The 17,468-nt window shown below is 39.1% G+C and overlaps 1 protein-coding gene, 1 long non-coding RNA gene and 1 other non-coding gene across 7 annotated transcripts in view; 2 read left to right on the forward strand and 1 right to left on the reverse strand.

Annotated features, from left to right (window-relative positions):
* LOC124596034 (tubulin monoglutamylase TTLL4-like) overlaps positions 1-13,713 on the reverse strand; it is a 257,391-nt gene extending 243,678 nt beyond the window's left edge. Inside the window, exon 1 of one of the 5 annotated variants that reach the window (XR_006978272.1) lies at positions 13,517-13,713. The gene's annotated coding sequence lies outside the window, so the exon portion shown is untranslated. Of the gene's footprint in view, positions 1-12,915; positions 13,162-13,290; positions 13,351-13,516 lie in introns of those variants that run through there. The other 4 variants (XM_047134999.1, XM_047135002.1, XM_047135001.1 and 1 more) reach the window with 4 other exon arrangements.
* Positions 13,714-13,869: 156 nt separating this feature from the next.
* Positions 13,870-17,468, forward strand: part of LOC124596035 — a 39,322-nt gene continuing 35,723 nt past the window's right edge. The window contains exon 1 of the long non-coding RNA XR_006978273.1: positions 13,870-13,998. This is a non-coding gene — a long non-coding RNA (uncharacterized LOC124596035). The remainder of the gene's footprint in view (positions 13,999-17,468) is intronic.
* Trnas-cga lies at positions 16,885-16,959 on the forward strand. Its single transcript has one exon. It is a non-coding gene; the product is annotated as a tRNA-Ser (tRNA).

Raw genomic sequence — 17,468 nt, forward strand, 5'->3', positions numbered from 1 at the left:
GTAGATGCTGACGTAATGCATCCCATCCCCTTAAGGCATCCCAGAAATGCTCTGCGGGATTCAAATAGGGAGAGCGAACAGGCCAGGCCATGTCACACGTGCAGTATCTTCCGTTTCCAAGAAAACATCAACCACCTGTGCCCTGTGAGGTGGAGCATTATCGTCCATCAATACAAAGTCTGGGCCCACAGCACTTCATAACAACCACAAATGAGGTCGTAAGATCTCGTCACGATACCTGACCTTGCTGATTTATGAATACAATTTGATGTGGAGGTGTTCGAGTGATGTACATAATCCCTGCCCACACCATTAGAATTCCTCATTGATATCTTGTCTCTTCCCACAATGATTGGGTTCTGAAATCATGTTCCACACTCCCTCCAGATGTGAATCTGGAGTGGATAACTCCCCAGACCAAACTCAGACTCATCTGTGAAAGTAACACTGGCCCACTGTTTGAACACCCAGGTGGCATGTTGTTGATTCCACTCTAGAGGTTCCCTTCTGTGAAGACGTGTCAGAGGTACACATACACCAGGTCTCCAATAATGAAGGCTACTCTGCCGAAGTCTTCTGTACACCTTTTTCATCGAAACAACATGTTCAGTCGATGCTTTGAAGTCAGATGCAATGCAGTACCAAGACTGTATCGTCGTGCCCTTATAGTCAAATAATGGCCCTCTCTTTCTGACTGCAGGCTTGGTTGGCGCTTCCCTGATCTTCAGAATACAGTTTTGGACTCTCTAAACGTTTGCCACATCCGAGAAACAACAGAATGACTTTCATTAAGCCATCGAGCCACATCAATTCGCAACTTTCCCATTTCCATTCTTTCTATGGCCGTCCACCACAGCTGTCAGGTAGGCACCTTCTCTGTGCCATGCTGCACCACCTGCGACTATGTACACCACGATTTGAATGTGGGACTTCCCAGCAAACACTACCCCGTTTGATAGATGCCCTGACATCATAGTTGGCGTGGTGATTTGTTAACTCTAATTCCATCTTCCGTGCCGAACACGATCATACGGACATCTGTTGACCGTTTGCATGATTATATCGTGAATTACACATAAGGCAGAAAAATAGCAGTTTGTTGCTTTAATTTTGGACACCAGTGTAGATAACTGCATAACCTGCAAAAAGTCTGAGGTTGCTATTAATATTGTCTGCAAGGTGATTAACACAGAACATGAACAGCAACACACTTCCCTGTGGCACACCTGAGGTTACTTCTACATCTGATGATGCCTCTCCATCCAAGATAACATGCTGTGTCCTCACTACAAGCAAGTCCTCAATACAGTCACAAATTTCACTTGATACCCATATGATCATACTTTTGACAATAAGCGTAGCTGTGGTACTGAGTCAAAGGCTTTCTGGAAATCCTGATATTGCGTCTCCCTGATTGCCTTGATGTAAAGCTTTCAGTATGTCGTGAGAAAAGTGCAAGGTGGGTTTCCCATGATCGACGTTTTTGGAATCAAAGCTGGATGGCATAGAGGAGGTCATTCTGTTCAAGATACCCGATTACGTTTGAGCTCAGATTATGTTCTAACTGATGTCAAGGAAATTGGACAGTAGTTTTGTGGATAACTTTTAGTACTCTTCTTGTTGTGACCTGTGGTTTTTTCCCCAAGAACTGGGCACGATCCCCCCCCTTCCCCCCTCCCCAGCCCCTCGCTCCTCGAGGGATCTATGATAGCAGGGATTCCAATGGGCCCCAGAGATTTGTTCAAAATTTTAATGTTTTCAATTGTTTCTCAACACCACTGACACTAACACTTCCCTCACCCATATTTTCAGTGGTACAAGGATTAAATTGGGGCAATTCTCCTGGGTTTTCCTTTGTACAGGAACATTTGAAAATGGAATGAAACATTTTAGCTTTTGTTTCGCTGCTCTCAATTCAAGTTCCTGTCTCATCTGCTTCGGACTGGACATTAATTTTGGTGCTACTAATAGCATTTACACACAACCAGAATTTCTTTGGGTTTTGTGAAAGATTATTTTACAATATTCTGCTAGAGGCACTGAAGGCATCACACATTGTTCTCTCTACAGTCAAACACACTTCATTCAGCAGCTCTCTCTAGCACTATGCTTTGTTTTACACCTATTATACGGTAATCTCCGTTTCTTTAGAAGTTTCTTTACAGGGACTGTATCCCAATGAGGTTCCTTGCTATTATGAACTGTCCTACAGGGTACATATCTAACCAGTGCGTGGCTAATTATTCTTTTGAACTTCAGCTGTAGTTCCTCTTCATGCTCCTGCCCTGTGCTGAAAGTTAAACGTTCCTCATTGAGATACGACACGACTGATTTTTCATCTAGTTTACTGAACACTAATATCTTTCCTATTGTTTTAGTTGACCTCTTTACTTTGGTAATCATTGTTGCCACGACAGCATCATGGTCACTGATTCCAGTTTCGACGTAGAAATTTTCAAAGAAATTAGGTATACTTGTTGCCGTTGGATCCAACATTTTCCATCAAGAGTGGTGTTCTGAACTATCTGTTGTAGGTAGTTTTCAGAGGCATTTAGTAATGTTCCACATAATGTCTTGTCACGTCCACCACTAACAAAACTGTATTTCTTCCAATTGATTGTTGGGTGATTAAAGTCTCCACCGATGATTACAGTACGATTTGGGAACTTATGTACAAGTGAACTGAGGTTTTCTTTCAAGTTTTCAGCAACAGCAGGAGATGAGCCTGGTTGGCAATAGAAAGATCCAATTATTTTATGCCCACCCCTGATACTGAATCTTGCCCAAACAATCTCACATGAAGCTTCAATTTCAATTTCTGTGGATTTGAGTTTCTTGTTTACTGTGACAAATACACCACCTATATTTCCCATTTGCCTGTCCTTCTGATAGAAAAGCTTTCCCCAGAAATCTTACTGCTGTCAATTTTAGGTTACAATCAGCTTTCTGTACCTAGTATTATGTGAGCTTCAGTGCTTTTCAGGAGTGCCTCAAAACTCTGGCACTCTGTTGCGAGTGCTTCGACTGTTAACCATTAGGATTGTATTATTCTCATCTTTGGGAAGGATTTCTTTCGGTCTTACACCGATATTTCTGGGATTTCTACAGCTATCGTTATCTGGATTGGATGGAGAGCAGCTTAATCTAAAAAACCCTTGTGTGCACCCCATGACGAGTCAGCTACCTGAGTAGCAGCCTCTGATGTGTAATGCACACCTGACCCATTTAGCGGACCCTACAGTTCTCAACTCTATCGCGCAAGTCTTCAAAGTCGCAACCTAGTTTGTCACAGAACCTTAGATGTCCGTGGTGCAGTCCTCCCATTCAGGACCCAACAGCCACGATCAGTTCTAGAGACAATGCTTCAACTTGTGAGCTTCGTTGACACTCCATGCGCAAGGGTGGTCTTCTCAACCTACTCTGTCAGTCGCTGGAATGATCGAAGAATGACCTCTAAGCCCAAATGACAGGCATTGTTTATTCCAATGTGTGTCACAATCTGCAGTTGGTTGCACCTTGTTCTCTCAATGGCTGCTGGAATAGCTTCTTCAACATGTTGAATGAGGCCCCCAGGCATAAACATTCACTGCACCTGGTGTCCTTTCCTGTCCCTTGCTGTCATTTCCCAACTTGTTAGAATAAGTTCCGGAATATGAAACTGTCACTTTTCAAGGTCTATAGTCACGTGAATTGTGGAGAATTAGTTTACATCAATGAAAATAATGATCACGATTTTCTTTGTTTATACTTCATTCGGTTTAACACTAACAATGAATTACTGTTTGCACCACCAACAGAAACTAAATTCTACTATTTATTCTTAATAAAATAATGGATCATTCACATTCACACAAGAGAAAAAGAGTTGCGAGAGGACTCCTGACCCTTTTACATGTTAAACTGACTACTTGTTAACCCTTGGCTCTTCTGACCACACCAACTTTCGTTTAAAGATGCTGTTTTTTTATTTATGTATAAAGGAAGATAAATCATTTCTCAAAACAGTGCCTCTGGAAAATGATTTGGCACACTTCCTGAAAGTTCTATAAATTTCTGTTTCACTGTAAGACAGAGCATCGGGATGTCTTCTGACGTGATTTAAGCAAAATGTGTGGCAGATCCCAGATTTTACTTATGCCTCCATTCTGTCTGTCTGGCTCCTTATTGGAGTCAAAGGGACCAAACTGTGAGATCATCTGTCCTTTCATCCTATATGTATCGAACCAAGAATAATCCTCAGAGGGACACAAAAGGCAAATCCAGGGAAGCCTGACTGTAACCAAAATACAGTAAGACAGAGATAAAATCAAGGAGAAGTAGGAGGGGAGTGAGAGGGGTAAGGTGGGCGAGCCACTCCACTCAGAAAGCACTTGGGAGGCACAGTATGCGGTGAGAGATGCACCCTCTGCATCCAACCAGCACTACCTCACCATTCATTACCCCAAGAAAATTATCAGCACAGATATGATAAAATTTTATGAAAGACAAAACACTAAAAATGACAAACATAAGGGACTAAGGAGAATAAAAAGGTGGGAATTGTAGAGGCCAGGCCAAACAACCATGCAAGAGTCGCCATGGGTCTCCCGGGCCAGACCAAGTGAGGGGTGCCCTTCCAACCCCTCATGTGGTCAATGAGGCCAAAGTGCTCTACCTCGAGAAACCACTTTCGCAAGTGAAACATAAAACCAGTTCAAAATTATTTAATTGGATAGGAAAAAGCAGCGGCAGAACACACACAAAAGACAGTTGTCACTGGCAACTTTTGGAGCCAGTGGCTTCTCCTTCAGGTGAAAGGGTTGAATGGAAAGGAAGAGGGGTGAAGGAAAAGGACTGGAGAGGTATAGGAAAAGGGGTAGATTTCAGGAAAGTCACCCAGAACCGCAGGTTCTACACGTCTCCAGTCCTTTTCCTTCACCCCTCTTCCTTTCCCTTCAACCCTTCTGCTTGAAGGAGGATCCACAGGCTCCGAAAGCTAGCCAAATACAACTGTTCTTTATGTGTGTGTTCTGCCACCGATTGGTGAGTAGATTTTTCATCTATGCAATTAAATAATTTTGTCAATAATTGATTGTTTTTGTTGTTATAAAACCAGTTCAGCCACTTTGATGTCATCTGCTAACACCAGAGATAGTGTGTCCGGAAGTTTAAGATATCGCTGCGAAGGAGCCAAATTTGACCGACGAAAGCAAAAATGTTCAGAGAAATTCAGGAATACAGAAACACAAATCAGTGAGGAATGAAATAACTAAGTGCTGGGAAGCTAAGACGAAATGTCAACACAAAAAATGTGAAGAAATCAAAAAAGATATGATCGTCGGAAGGACTGACTCAGCATATAGTAACATCAAAATAACCTTCGGTGAAATTAAAAGCAAGGTGGTAACATTACGAGTGCAACAGGAATTCCACTGTTACGTGCAGAGGACACATAAGATAGGTGGAAAGAGTACACTGAACACCTCTATGAGGATGCAGATGTGTCTGATGTGATAGAAGACAAAACCAGTGTCGATTTAAAGGAGATAGGGTATCCAGCACTAGAATCAGAATTTAAAAGAGAAGGGATAGATAATAATCCATCACAATTTCTAAAATTATTGGGGAAAGTGACAACAAAACAACTATTCATGTTGGTGTGTAGAATATACGAGTCTGGCGACATACCATTTGACATTCTGAAAAATATCATCCACACAATTCCGAAGGCTGCGAGTGCTGACAAGTGCAGGTATTATTGCACAATCAGCTCGTGCATCCAAGTTACTGACAAGTATAACATACAAAAGTATGGAGAAGAAAACTGAGGATGTGTTAGATGACGAACAGTTTGGCTTTAGGAAAGGTTAAGGTGCCACAGGATCAATTCTGATGTTACAGTTGATAATGTAAGCAAGACTAAAGAAAAATCAAGACATGTTCATTGGATTTGTGACCTGGAAGCAGCTTTTAAGGGGTTCCGGAAAGGCTCAAAAATCATGAAAAGTTCAATTTATACTTTTTTGCGTTTTCTGAATCTGCAGACTATTACCTTTTAATAGATATATAATTTATTCAATTCCGAAGACTACAACTATTTTTAAATTTTTTTTGAAATGTGTTCTACGTGGGCGTGACCCACTGTGGCGCTGTTAAACTGCTGTCAAATGGTGTTATTATTAACGTCCGTGTTCATCAGGTACATTTTAGTGATGTGAGATAAAGTATGTGTTGTGGCTAACCTGTGATGGTTCAATATATATCGCTGGTGTGATTGTCGATTGTTTCATGTTTATTTACTCTGTCGTTATCTCGAAAATATTCGTAATTAATTCTGTTTCTTGAGTCTCTGTTTTGTTGAAGTATAATAATGAGTAAAAGTAAAGTTATTAGAAATCCTCTGAAGGCTTTTAAGAAAAGGAGAAATGTTGGAAAGCCAAAGGTATGTGTTATTACTGTAAACAATAAAGACAATAACCAAGTGAGTGAACCTAACCTCTCAAGTACACCTGCCCATAGCAGTCAAAGTGGGAAAGAAAATACTTCACAGAAGAAGCTTGGTTCAATGAGTGAAAACTATGAATGTTTTATGGGCGAATCGGATGTGAATGAAATATTTGATATGTCGGTTCTCAAAGGAATTTTTTCAAACTGTGTAAGATGTATTCATTGTAGTGAAGTTGGTCTGGAACTCTCCATAATAAAGCACGTAGGACTTGCTAGTGAAATACAACTGAAATGTGATAAGTTTTCATACATGACCACCTTTTGGAACAGTGTTGCAGTAACTGCAACTGAAGAAAATGGTAGCAAAATCTACGAACACAACAACGAGTGATGCTTGCTTTAGACAAGGAACACCTTCGGGCTGCAGACAGGGCTGTAAAGAGTCTAGAAATACAAGCAAGAGTAAACAGGAGGAGGAACAAGAGGAAGTTGGAGGAGGAGTTTGCAGAGGATGAAGATAATCCATCCTATGGGCCTGGAATGCACTAAAAAGTTAATCCAATCTTTGTCGCTTGATTCCCAAAACTTTTATTTTCTCATACTAATTACATGTTTTCTAAGGATCTTCCAAACATATTTGTTTCAAACTTTCAGTAAATGTTACACAGTACCTTCTGCATAATTTAACACAGCCTTTTTCCAAAAAACTGTATAGTTTTGAATATATAAATAAAAAATTGCAAAAAAATGTTGTGAATTTTCATTACAATTGAAAAAAAATCATCTTTAATAACTGAACTAAAATTTTGTAAAATCCCTGTGTTAAGTTGTAGCCCATATTCCAATAAATAATCTGTAAAAAGTTAAACTTCCTACCTCAAATACTTTGTGAGGAAAGATGTAATTTATAAGCGTTATTTTAACATTGCAAGTGTAGGGCGTTCCGGAGTCCCTTAACAGTGTAATATGGTGCAAGATGTTCGGAGTTCTGAGAAAATAGGGGTAAGTAATATACAATATGTACAAGAGCCAAAAGCGAATAATGAGAGTAGACGACCAAGAACGAAGTGCTTGGATTAAAAATGGTGTAAGACAGGGATGCAGTCTTCATCCCTACTGTTCGATCTGTACATCGAAAAAGTAATTATGGAAATAAAAGAAAGGGTAAGGAGTGGAATTAAAATTCAAGGTGAAAGGAGATCAATGACACGATTCGCTGATGACATTGCTATCTTGAGTGAAAGTGGAGAAGAATTACATGATCTGCTGAATGGAATGGACACACTAATGAGTACAGAATATGGATTGAGAGCAAATGAAGAGAGATAAAAGTAACGAGAAGTAGCAGAAATGAGAGAAGCAAGAAACTTAACATCAGGATTGATGGTCATGAAGTAGATGAAGTTAAGGAATTCTGGTACCTAGTAAACAAAATAACCAATGACTGATGGAGCAAGGAGAACATCAAAAGCAGACTAGCACTGGCAAAATGGGCATTCCTTACCAAGAGATGTCTACTAGTATCAAAAATAGATCTTAATTTGAGGAAGAAATTTCTGAGAATGTACGTTTGGAGCACAGCATTTTGAGATAGTGAAACACAGACTGTGGAAAAACTGGAACACAAGAGAATCTAAAAGTTTTGAGAAGTGCTGCTAGAGACAAATCTTGAAAATTAAGTGGATTGATAAGGTAAGGAATGAGGTGGTACTGTGCAGAATCAGAGAGGAAAGGAATATGTGGAAAACATTGAAAACAAGAAGGGACAGTATGATAGGACACTCGTTAAGACATCATGGAATAACTTCCATGGTACTAGAGGGAGTGTAGAAGAAAAAACTGTAGAGGAAGCGGAAGACAGAGATTTAGATACATCCAGCAAATAATCGAGGGCGTAGGTTGCATGTGCTACTCTTGAGATGAAGAGGTTGGCACAGGAGAGGAATTCGTGGCGGGCCACATCAAACCAGCTGGAAGACTGTTTAAAAAAAAAAAGCAGGATGTGGGCCACTGTCAGGTGGGCACCACATCAGCAGTAAGGTGGGTGTTCACATCAATCATGGGTCAGCCAAGTATGACCAACATGTAGACAAAGGACAGTGGATTCCCTGCGAGAAGTGTGAAGGGAAGACTGCCACAAGGTTGTGCTCTCCCTTATTGCAATCAGTTTGTTTGGGGAGTCCAGGCTGGACAATTCTGAGTTCCAGATCTCTAACAACTGATGGCATAGAGTCAACCGAAGGTCTAGTTTTGGAACACCTCTACCCCCCTCTCCAAAACTGGTACCCAATTTTGCTAACCAGTCGGCATATTCATTTCCTGAGATCCCAATAAGTCCAGGCACCCAAATAAAGACAACTGGTGATCCAACTTGACAGAGGTCAGAAAGATGATCCTGGATAGTAGTCACTAAAGGGTGATGAGGCCTTCATAAACACACAGAATCCCAAACCACTCCCCCAGTTTGGGCTTATTGATGACATCTTTATGACCTGGATCAAGTGTGAGAACACACTATCCACGTTCCTCCAGAACCTAAACACCTCCATCCACGTTAACTTCATGTGATCCTCCTCATTCTAACACGTCACCTTCCTTGACGTCTGTCTCCATGTCAACGATGGCTAAATCAGTACCTCTGTCCACATCACATCTATTAGCCACCACCATACCTTCCTTTAACAGCTGCTCCCACTGCACATCCTTCCACACAACCTAGGCACCTGTGATCATTGCTTCTGTAGTGATGAGCAGGCCCTTTTGAAATATGCAGGTCTCACTGCAGCCATCATAGACCGAAATTGCCCTCCTCACTTTGTCCAGAAATATGTCTCCCGTGCATTGTCTTCCTAGCCATCTAGCATGCCTTCTGTCTGGCCACAATGAGCATTCCCCTCATGACTCAGCACCAGCCAGGATTGTAGCAACTAAATCACATCCTTCGTCAGGATTTCGACTATCTCTAGTCATGCCCTGAATTGAGAAATACCTTTCCCACCCCTCCTGTAGTGGTATACCATTGCCTACCCAACTTACACAATATCCTTCTCTCTTCCTATTACAACCCTGCTGTCTGCCCCTTGGCCCATATCCCCGCAGCTGACATAGATCCGAGACCTTCCTATACATCCTCCCACTAGCATTTATTCCATTTCTGTCACATGCATGTGCTACCCCATGAAAGCCAGCATCACATGTGAAAGCAGCTGCATATCTACCAACTTAGCTGCAACCACTATGCTGCAGTTTACATGAGCATGACCACTAACAAGCTGTCTGTCCACGTGAATGGCCATCGTCAAATCATGGCCAGGAGACAGCTGGACTACCCAGCTACTGAGACTGCTAATCAGAATGATGTGCTTGACATAGATAACTGCTTCGCAGCCTGGATCATCTCACCAACACCAGCTTTTCTGAATTGTGCGGATGGGACCTCTCCCAGCAACATATACTTCACTAATTTAACCCTCCCTCCCTTCACAACCTTTAATATTCCCTGTCCTCCATTTGTCTATACTCTTCCCTGCTCCCAATCCAGTTCTACACACACTTTCTATCCCACCAGTGCACCTGCATGGTCCATTCTCCTTCTTTATTCTTCTCCCCCTTGTTAAAATGATGGTTTGTGTATGTTTGGTAATAATATTTTCAAGTTATTTTTTTAGTGTTATCTGGAGGGTCTCGAAAACAAGAAACACCCTTTCCGGTACAAATACATGTGTTCTTTCCAATAAAACAAAAAGTAAGAAAATAGGAGGTGATAATATTTATATACATATAAAACATCAAATTAAGCATAAATATTATGCAAGAAGTTTTTATGCCATGTTAACATGTCAATAAGTTCTAGAATAGTCAAATAACTGCTGCAGCCAATACACTCGGTAACAAGTAACTTCTCCATAGTGTAATTTAGTTGTTAAAAAAATATTTCAGCCACAAAACTGTAACAAAAAATTGGCACCACTGTTTTAATTCCAACTTTGACCTTTGTGGGTGGGGGTGAGGGTGGCAGGGTGAGAGGAGGAAGACAATGATAGGAGTTCAATATGAAATAAAAGGGCATATCATATCCTACTGGTCAACATAGAGTGGAGTAGAGCACTGTTGTGTTCAAATAACTGTCAGGTTGACTGCTGCTTTGCCATTCAATATGCAAATTATAAAAATGTATTCACACTGAAGGTAAATTTTCTTGTTGTTTAGCACTCCATTCTAAAATACTTTAAAATAAGTTTGGATAGACTAGAAGACATGTGCTTATTTTCTCTCTTCAGTATTTGAAATGCTGAAGGGAATTAAAGACCAGGGAAAAGAAATAAAAATTTGCAGTTTGTCGATGATACTGCAACTCTATTAAAGACATCAAAGATCTTGGAAGGGCAGTTGAATGGAATAGACAGTGTCTTGAAACGAGGATATAAGATGATCACTAACAAAAGCAAAATGATGGTAATGGAATGAAATCTAATTAAATCAGATGAAGCTGAGATTAGGAAACAGTAATAGATGACTTCTGCTGCTTGAGCAGCAAAATAGGATGGCTGAAGTAGAGAGGGCACAAAATGTAGAGCGACGATGACAAGAAGATTGTTTTAGAAGAAGAGAAATTTGTTAACATTATATTTAAATTTAAGTGTCAGGAAATGTTTTCAGAAGCCGTTTCTTTGAAGTGTAGCCTTGTACGGTACGGAAAGTGAAACTGGACAATACACAGTTCAGACAAGAGGACAATAAAGCTTTTGTAACGTGGTGCTACAAAACATTGCTGAAGGGAGTTAAAACTGTAGGGGGAGATCAAGGCTGAATACAGAAGCAGGATCAAACAGATGTAGGTTACCGTAATTATTCAGCAAAGAAGAGGGCTGTACAGCATAGAGAGCAGCATCAACACAGCCTTCAGACTAAAGATAACAACAACCAACAACAATTATTTAAGTCTGGTATAGTTTCTTGACTCATTCAATAGCTCAAAGATTAACCTACTAAGTCATCACAAGGTTTCAATTCTCTTACTGAGAGAGCTATCATAACCAAAAGACTTTACCATCTTTAGAAAGCTGAAGATTAAAACTGCCTCGAGTCATTTTGTTTTAACTAATATATCAGTGGCAAACACACTGCTACAGTAAATCACTCAAATAATTATTTTCATGAGCCATTTCTACCACAGCTCCCTCTCATCTACCATAAATTTGTTTCCTACTTATAATGCTCCATATAAGATTAATTTCATGTAAAAAATGGCTTTGTTTCTTTTATTACAATAGCAGATTGGATCTTACAATATGGGTGGTCATTTTAGTATCTATTTTGATTACAGCCTGTCATATGAACAACTGCTTTCTTCTTGCCACAAAACACTTTGATCTCATTGTTTATCTGTGCTTCCTCTTTGCTTCTGTTTACTGTTATCCTGATTTTTACAGTACAAAACATGCTCCAAGTTTGAGAGTTTTCCAACTTACACTGACTGCTTTCTAAATCACTTGCCAGTGTTCTTTTTATATAATCACTTTAAAAATCTTGCGTGAATAGTTAGCATTTTTTAAAGCTGATAAGTAGGTAGTGCCATCAGTATGTGACCATCATGCTTAAATTATGGTTTATTTACCCCACTCAACTGTGTGTTGATTTTTGAGGGGGGGGGGGCAGATTCAAGTTTCCTTCCTCAAAAATTTCTTCACTTCATGAAAGTGCAAAACTACTCTAGAGGATCTTACTGAGTGGAAAGAAAAATATTTAATTGCAACTGTCAGATTTGTGGCTCAAGAGCTGTTATAGCAAAGTAATTGAACAAAGTAATCTTAAGTAGTTGCCTTCTTCTTGACTTATTTGTATGCAGCAATCACTGATATTTTTCTGAGAAACTGAATCAAGTGCCCATTCACAAAGTACAAATAAAGCATACTTGTAAAAAAAAGTTAATGTTTCACAAACTTTCATTCTGCCAGCCATCCTCTTTCACAAATGAAAGATACTGTGAAACGGAATAATGTATTTCCTTTGCACGTCTTAGTTTAATAAATTATTATGTAAAATCTGACTTAACAACAGCTGGGATTACAGGATTTTCTGGGGATGGTATTTGCCACATACACTGGATTGCAGTTGTGTGTTTTTCTTGCATTATTTACATAGATTTCAGTTTGATGCCAAAATGAATCTGTAGTGTCAGCTACTAAGAGTTTTTAATCAATGTTTCTTAGAGCTTCAAAAATGAATTTCAAACGGCCGATTAAAGGCATGTGACGATTAAATTAATCCTAACATTATACACACAGAAATATGTGAATGTGAAAAAAAATTGTTAAATATTACTTTCATGCAAGTACACCAAAATTCAAATTATTCTCAAACGTACATAACAATTTGTCAAAGCTTACAGCATACACAAACAATACCATTCAACACAGCTTTACACATTAACGTAATACCACCGTGTAAAATAACTTTTAATGCAGAAAACAAATTTTACTTCTTTACCTACGCTGATTCTCTCCTACCAATCGCCACAAATCAGAATCTTACGTTTTTCATTCTGAATTAATTGGTAACATCGCGTACAGTTTCATCAAGTTTCGCCAAACACAAGCACAATCATAATATATCGTCCCCAAATACCATCGGCATTACGATAGACCTGCAGTACGCGCACCCATGTCTTCCATCTATCCCGCCGTTCAAAGCATGCTTCATACACTCCATGCACGAAGACATGCATGCGCGCTTCATGAAACGTTAATCCCAGCAACTACTGAAATTTTTGCCTCCTAAATTAGATACAGTATAAATTACAGTCTTCGTTAAGTTAAAAATAGCTTGTGAGGCATTTACCAGATTCTTCAGAAATATACTCACCGAGATAACAATAGGCACGCTAACATAGCTATTATGACATCTTATGGCCAATGTAACACAAAATTTACAAATCGATCCCACCGTCGTCATTAATTTTAGTACCAACATATAAGTACAAAAGTAGAACAACAACATCGTCTTAATACTCTTATTCATAGAAAATTACCATATACTACAGTTTTAAAAGAATTTCTCTTCTTTCGTAGTTATATTAATACCTATGTACCTTGTGACCGGCGATCTTCCGTATGTTGAAGATAAATTTCTAGACAGAGCATCAATATTTTTTGACTATCCAACACAAATAATTTTGTTGTCCACATTTTCGTTCAACGTAACACGTAGTTTAGTGAGTTTTGAAGGGATCTGATACATTGTGGCTCAATTACCAACGTTAATGACAAAAGAGTACCAGCTGCTCACAAGGCTTTTGTAGTGGTACTTGATGAGGTGCGCATTTTGTTTTTTTTGTTGGACCTAATCATTTTTGATTATATTTTTGACTAAACTGTATTTTTTGCAAGTTTATATATGCATTGAGAGAACTAAACATATTTTCTGTTCCATTTTTTCGTAAAGGGATTGATCTGAAAATATGGGAACCGAGAGCCAGACGCCGGTGTCAAAATCGGGAAATGTTACTGCTGAAACGAAAAAACTGAAACCGTGCTGTGCTTGTCCGGAAACTAAAAAAGCGCGGGACGCTTGGTAAGACAATTTTTATTTGAATGGATACTGATAACTGTGACATGTAGTTTTGTGTGTTGCGTGAGTTGCACAATGCCTTTTGATTTTCGCACTACGCAGTTATCTGCACCATACAAGTGATTTGTCTTTTTATGTTTCTGAATCCCACGAATGATATTCCTGTCATCGAAACTGTTATTGTCTTCTCCGGAAGCTCAACTATAAGATCCCCATGATTTTATGGGCTTCTGTGTTATCCATTAACAATATGCTTACTGATATAGAAATAGATGTATATGCCCATTGATAACTGTCACCCCAAATTGTGCAGTGAACTGGTAGGTATAGTTCACAGTCATAGAAGTATAAGAGTATGTAGTCTTATAATTATAAGAGCAGGACTTGTATAAACCATTATGCATAGCACAAAAAGTTGAAGGCTATGAATAAGTGTTCATGTTAACAGATTACAGCTTCCACATACACACTACGTCCATTCCTTTTGTAGCCTCCCTTCTGTAAGTTACTATTTATCGAACGGTATTTAAAACATAGAATTAGCATCAGAAAACCAAGCACTTTCCATACAAAGCCTTGATCTCGAAGGTATTTCTTATTCAGTCAGCTGGAAACATAGAGCATACATTGTTTGTGTGCTAGTCAATTTTTGCTTTAGTTTTGGACTTTGTTCTTAGTTTTTCAAATAATTTTGTATTGTAATTAAAGCTCACCAAATAAAGAATTGTGGTAGACATAACTGTCATGAAGCAGACCACATTTTTCCACCATATGCAACAGTTGTTAGCGCTGCATTCTAAGATATGTGCTTTCCTAACTTTGTTACGCCAGAGATGGTACAGTATCCTAGATAAACATGTTATTGGCCCTTATGATTATTTCTACTATATTTATGTGCATGTAATAGAACTGTTGATGGAGTTAAAAAAGAGAAATGAAAGGAGAAAGAAGAGATAATGGGAGTACTTGACTTACTGTATGACAGAGGAAAACGGCTATACAAGATAATTTTTGGGGAAAGATAATGGTTGGGACGGAAGTGCTTCAGCATGCAAAATTGGAATTTGTGCGCAGACTGCAGGGTAGGCTATCTTGTGTCAGAGGCAGACAGCAGTAAAAGAAGAAAAGTTTGCATATGTTTTTGTTTTATGGACAGGGATAGCTAGCTTACTAAATTTATTAATTTTAGTGAGATCTTGTTTTTTGTTTATGATGGCATGACAGGGTGCTTAACCTGTAACATGAGGTACTGGCATGTATGGTCATGGAGGAGCCAATCAAGTAAACATAGCCTACTGTAATCACATAACATGTTTGGTTACACCCAGTCTACAGACATTATAAGCTGGTCAGATGCTGCACTAACAAGCATTCATGGTTAGTTCTAGCCCTCTAGTGTTCTCACTACTTTTGCTGTTTTGTAGTGCATCACAGTACTGGAGATTGAGTAGAATGAGTGAATGCACAAGTTTAAGCTTCATGTTCTGTGGAAATGTGTTCCAAACTTTTTAAGGGCATACAGCAAATGTAAATCTCCCTGCATGTAGTGGCAGTAGCTTCTGCTCAGATGAGATGATCAACCAAAGTTACACCCAAGTTCCTCACTGGTTTTTTTAAAAGATGTAAGAATACCACCAAGAAGAATAGGAGCCATTGTTGGTGGAGATCAGTGCGTATTTATTTCTGATGTGCTTATTTATTTCTGATGGGATACTGAATTTTTGTTGGTGTTTATTTATTTATCTAGCAGTAGACAGTATGAATTATATGGATGTTATCTACATATAAATTTACACAATGCGGACTCATAAATACATTAATGTATACAATTACAAGCATGTGAATGGATACATACATTATTTTCTTTACTGTGTTACATGTTTGTACATCATATTTCACTGTTTTGTTGAACATACTGTAAAATATCACTTATCACAGGAGTTGACCATTAGCATACATGTCAACATAATTTATATGTCATTTTAGGTTATCTTTGGTAGTGTAAAAACACTTTTCAAACAGAATTTTTTTAATATTCTTGAAGCCATGTATTTCACTTTTATCTTAGATCACTTGTGGAATTTTGTATATTTTAATTCTATTATATAGGGTGTTCTAGGAGGAATGGTCAATACACTAGACTCTTGTTAATTTGGCCGTTCCTTGCACGTATGGATGACAGATTAGTGGAAGTGCGAGGTTATTGACTGTGTCTTAAATTTAGTTTAAATACACAGAAATCATACTTCATTACATCCAAAGATGCATTCATTTTTGTAGAAAATTTAGTCCTTGAGTGTGTACGTGTATCAGTCATTATGAAACATGGACCAGATTTTTATCTGTCACAATGATGATGCACAACGGCAGCATGCTTTATCACACAATGGCTTTATAAATGTTACATTGGCACTGCATGTCTCCAATTATTGTAGAATATTCTCCAGGAAGCTGTCTGCAACTTCAGCGCCAACAGTGTGAAGATCACATTCTATCTTTCTGTGTCTTCTTCATCACTTCAGTCATAACTTTCCTGTATGCTGTTGATTATCTGTAGAAGTTCAGTCATTAATAGTTGCTTGTTCAACATTGCGCTTAGCTGCTTTATGTGTAGCATAGTGTGTTTCCATTTAGAAGCTATGATACTGAACAGCATTTTTGCTCAGGAGAATTCATTATTGTATGTGTCATTGCGGTTTGAGTGACTAGAGCTACAAACACTTCTTAAATAGAGCAGATGTGTCCAGAATGAGATTGTCACTCTGCAGCGGAGTGTGCGCTGATATGAAACTTCCTGGCAGATTAAAACTGTGCGCCCGACCGAGACTCGAACTCGGGACCTTTGCCTTTCGCGGGCAAGTGCTCTACCAACTGAGCTACCGAAGTCGTGCTTCGGTAGCTCAGTTGGTAGAGCACTTGCCCGCGAAAGGCAAAGGTCCCGAGTTCGAGTCTCGGTCGGGCGCACAGTTTTAATCTGCCAGGAAGTTTCAGAGCAGATGTGTTTCACAGTAGCAAAGATGATCAAGTGCTCGTAGCTCTTAAGGTACGCATGTTAGTTCTTCTGAGAAGGAAACGTAGTAGGTGAATATGGATTGGGGATAAGAAATGAAAGAGGAAGCTGACTGGTAGAATTTTGCACAGAGCATAACTTAATCAAAGCTAACACTTGGTTCAAGAATCATAAAAGAAGATTGTATACACAGAAGAAGCCTGGAGATACTAGAAGGTATCAGAATAGATTATATAATGGTAAGACAGAGATTTAAGAACCAGGTTTTAAATTGTAAGACATTTCCAGGGGCAGATGTGGACTCTGACCACGATCTATTGGTTTTGAACTGTAGATTAATACTGAAGAAACTGCAAAAAGGTGGGAATTTAAGGAGGCGGACCTGGATAAACTGACTAAACCAGAGGTTGTACGGAGTTTTAGAGAGAGCATAAGGGAACAATTGACAGGAATGGGGGGAAAA

The sequence above is a fragment of the Schistocerca americana genome, chromosome 2, assembly GCF_021461395.2.
Source record: "Schistocerca americana isolate TAMUIC-IGC-003095 chromosome 2, iqSchAmer2.1, whole genome shotgun sequence".
Classification (NCBI taxonomy): Eukaryota; Metazoa; Arthropoda; class Insecta; order Orthoptera; family Acrididae; genus Schistocerca; species Schistocerca americana.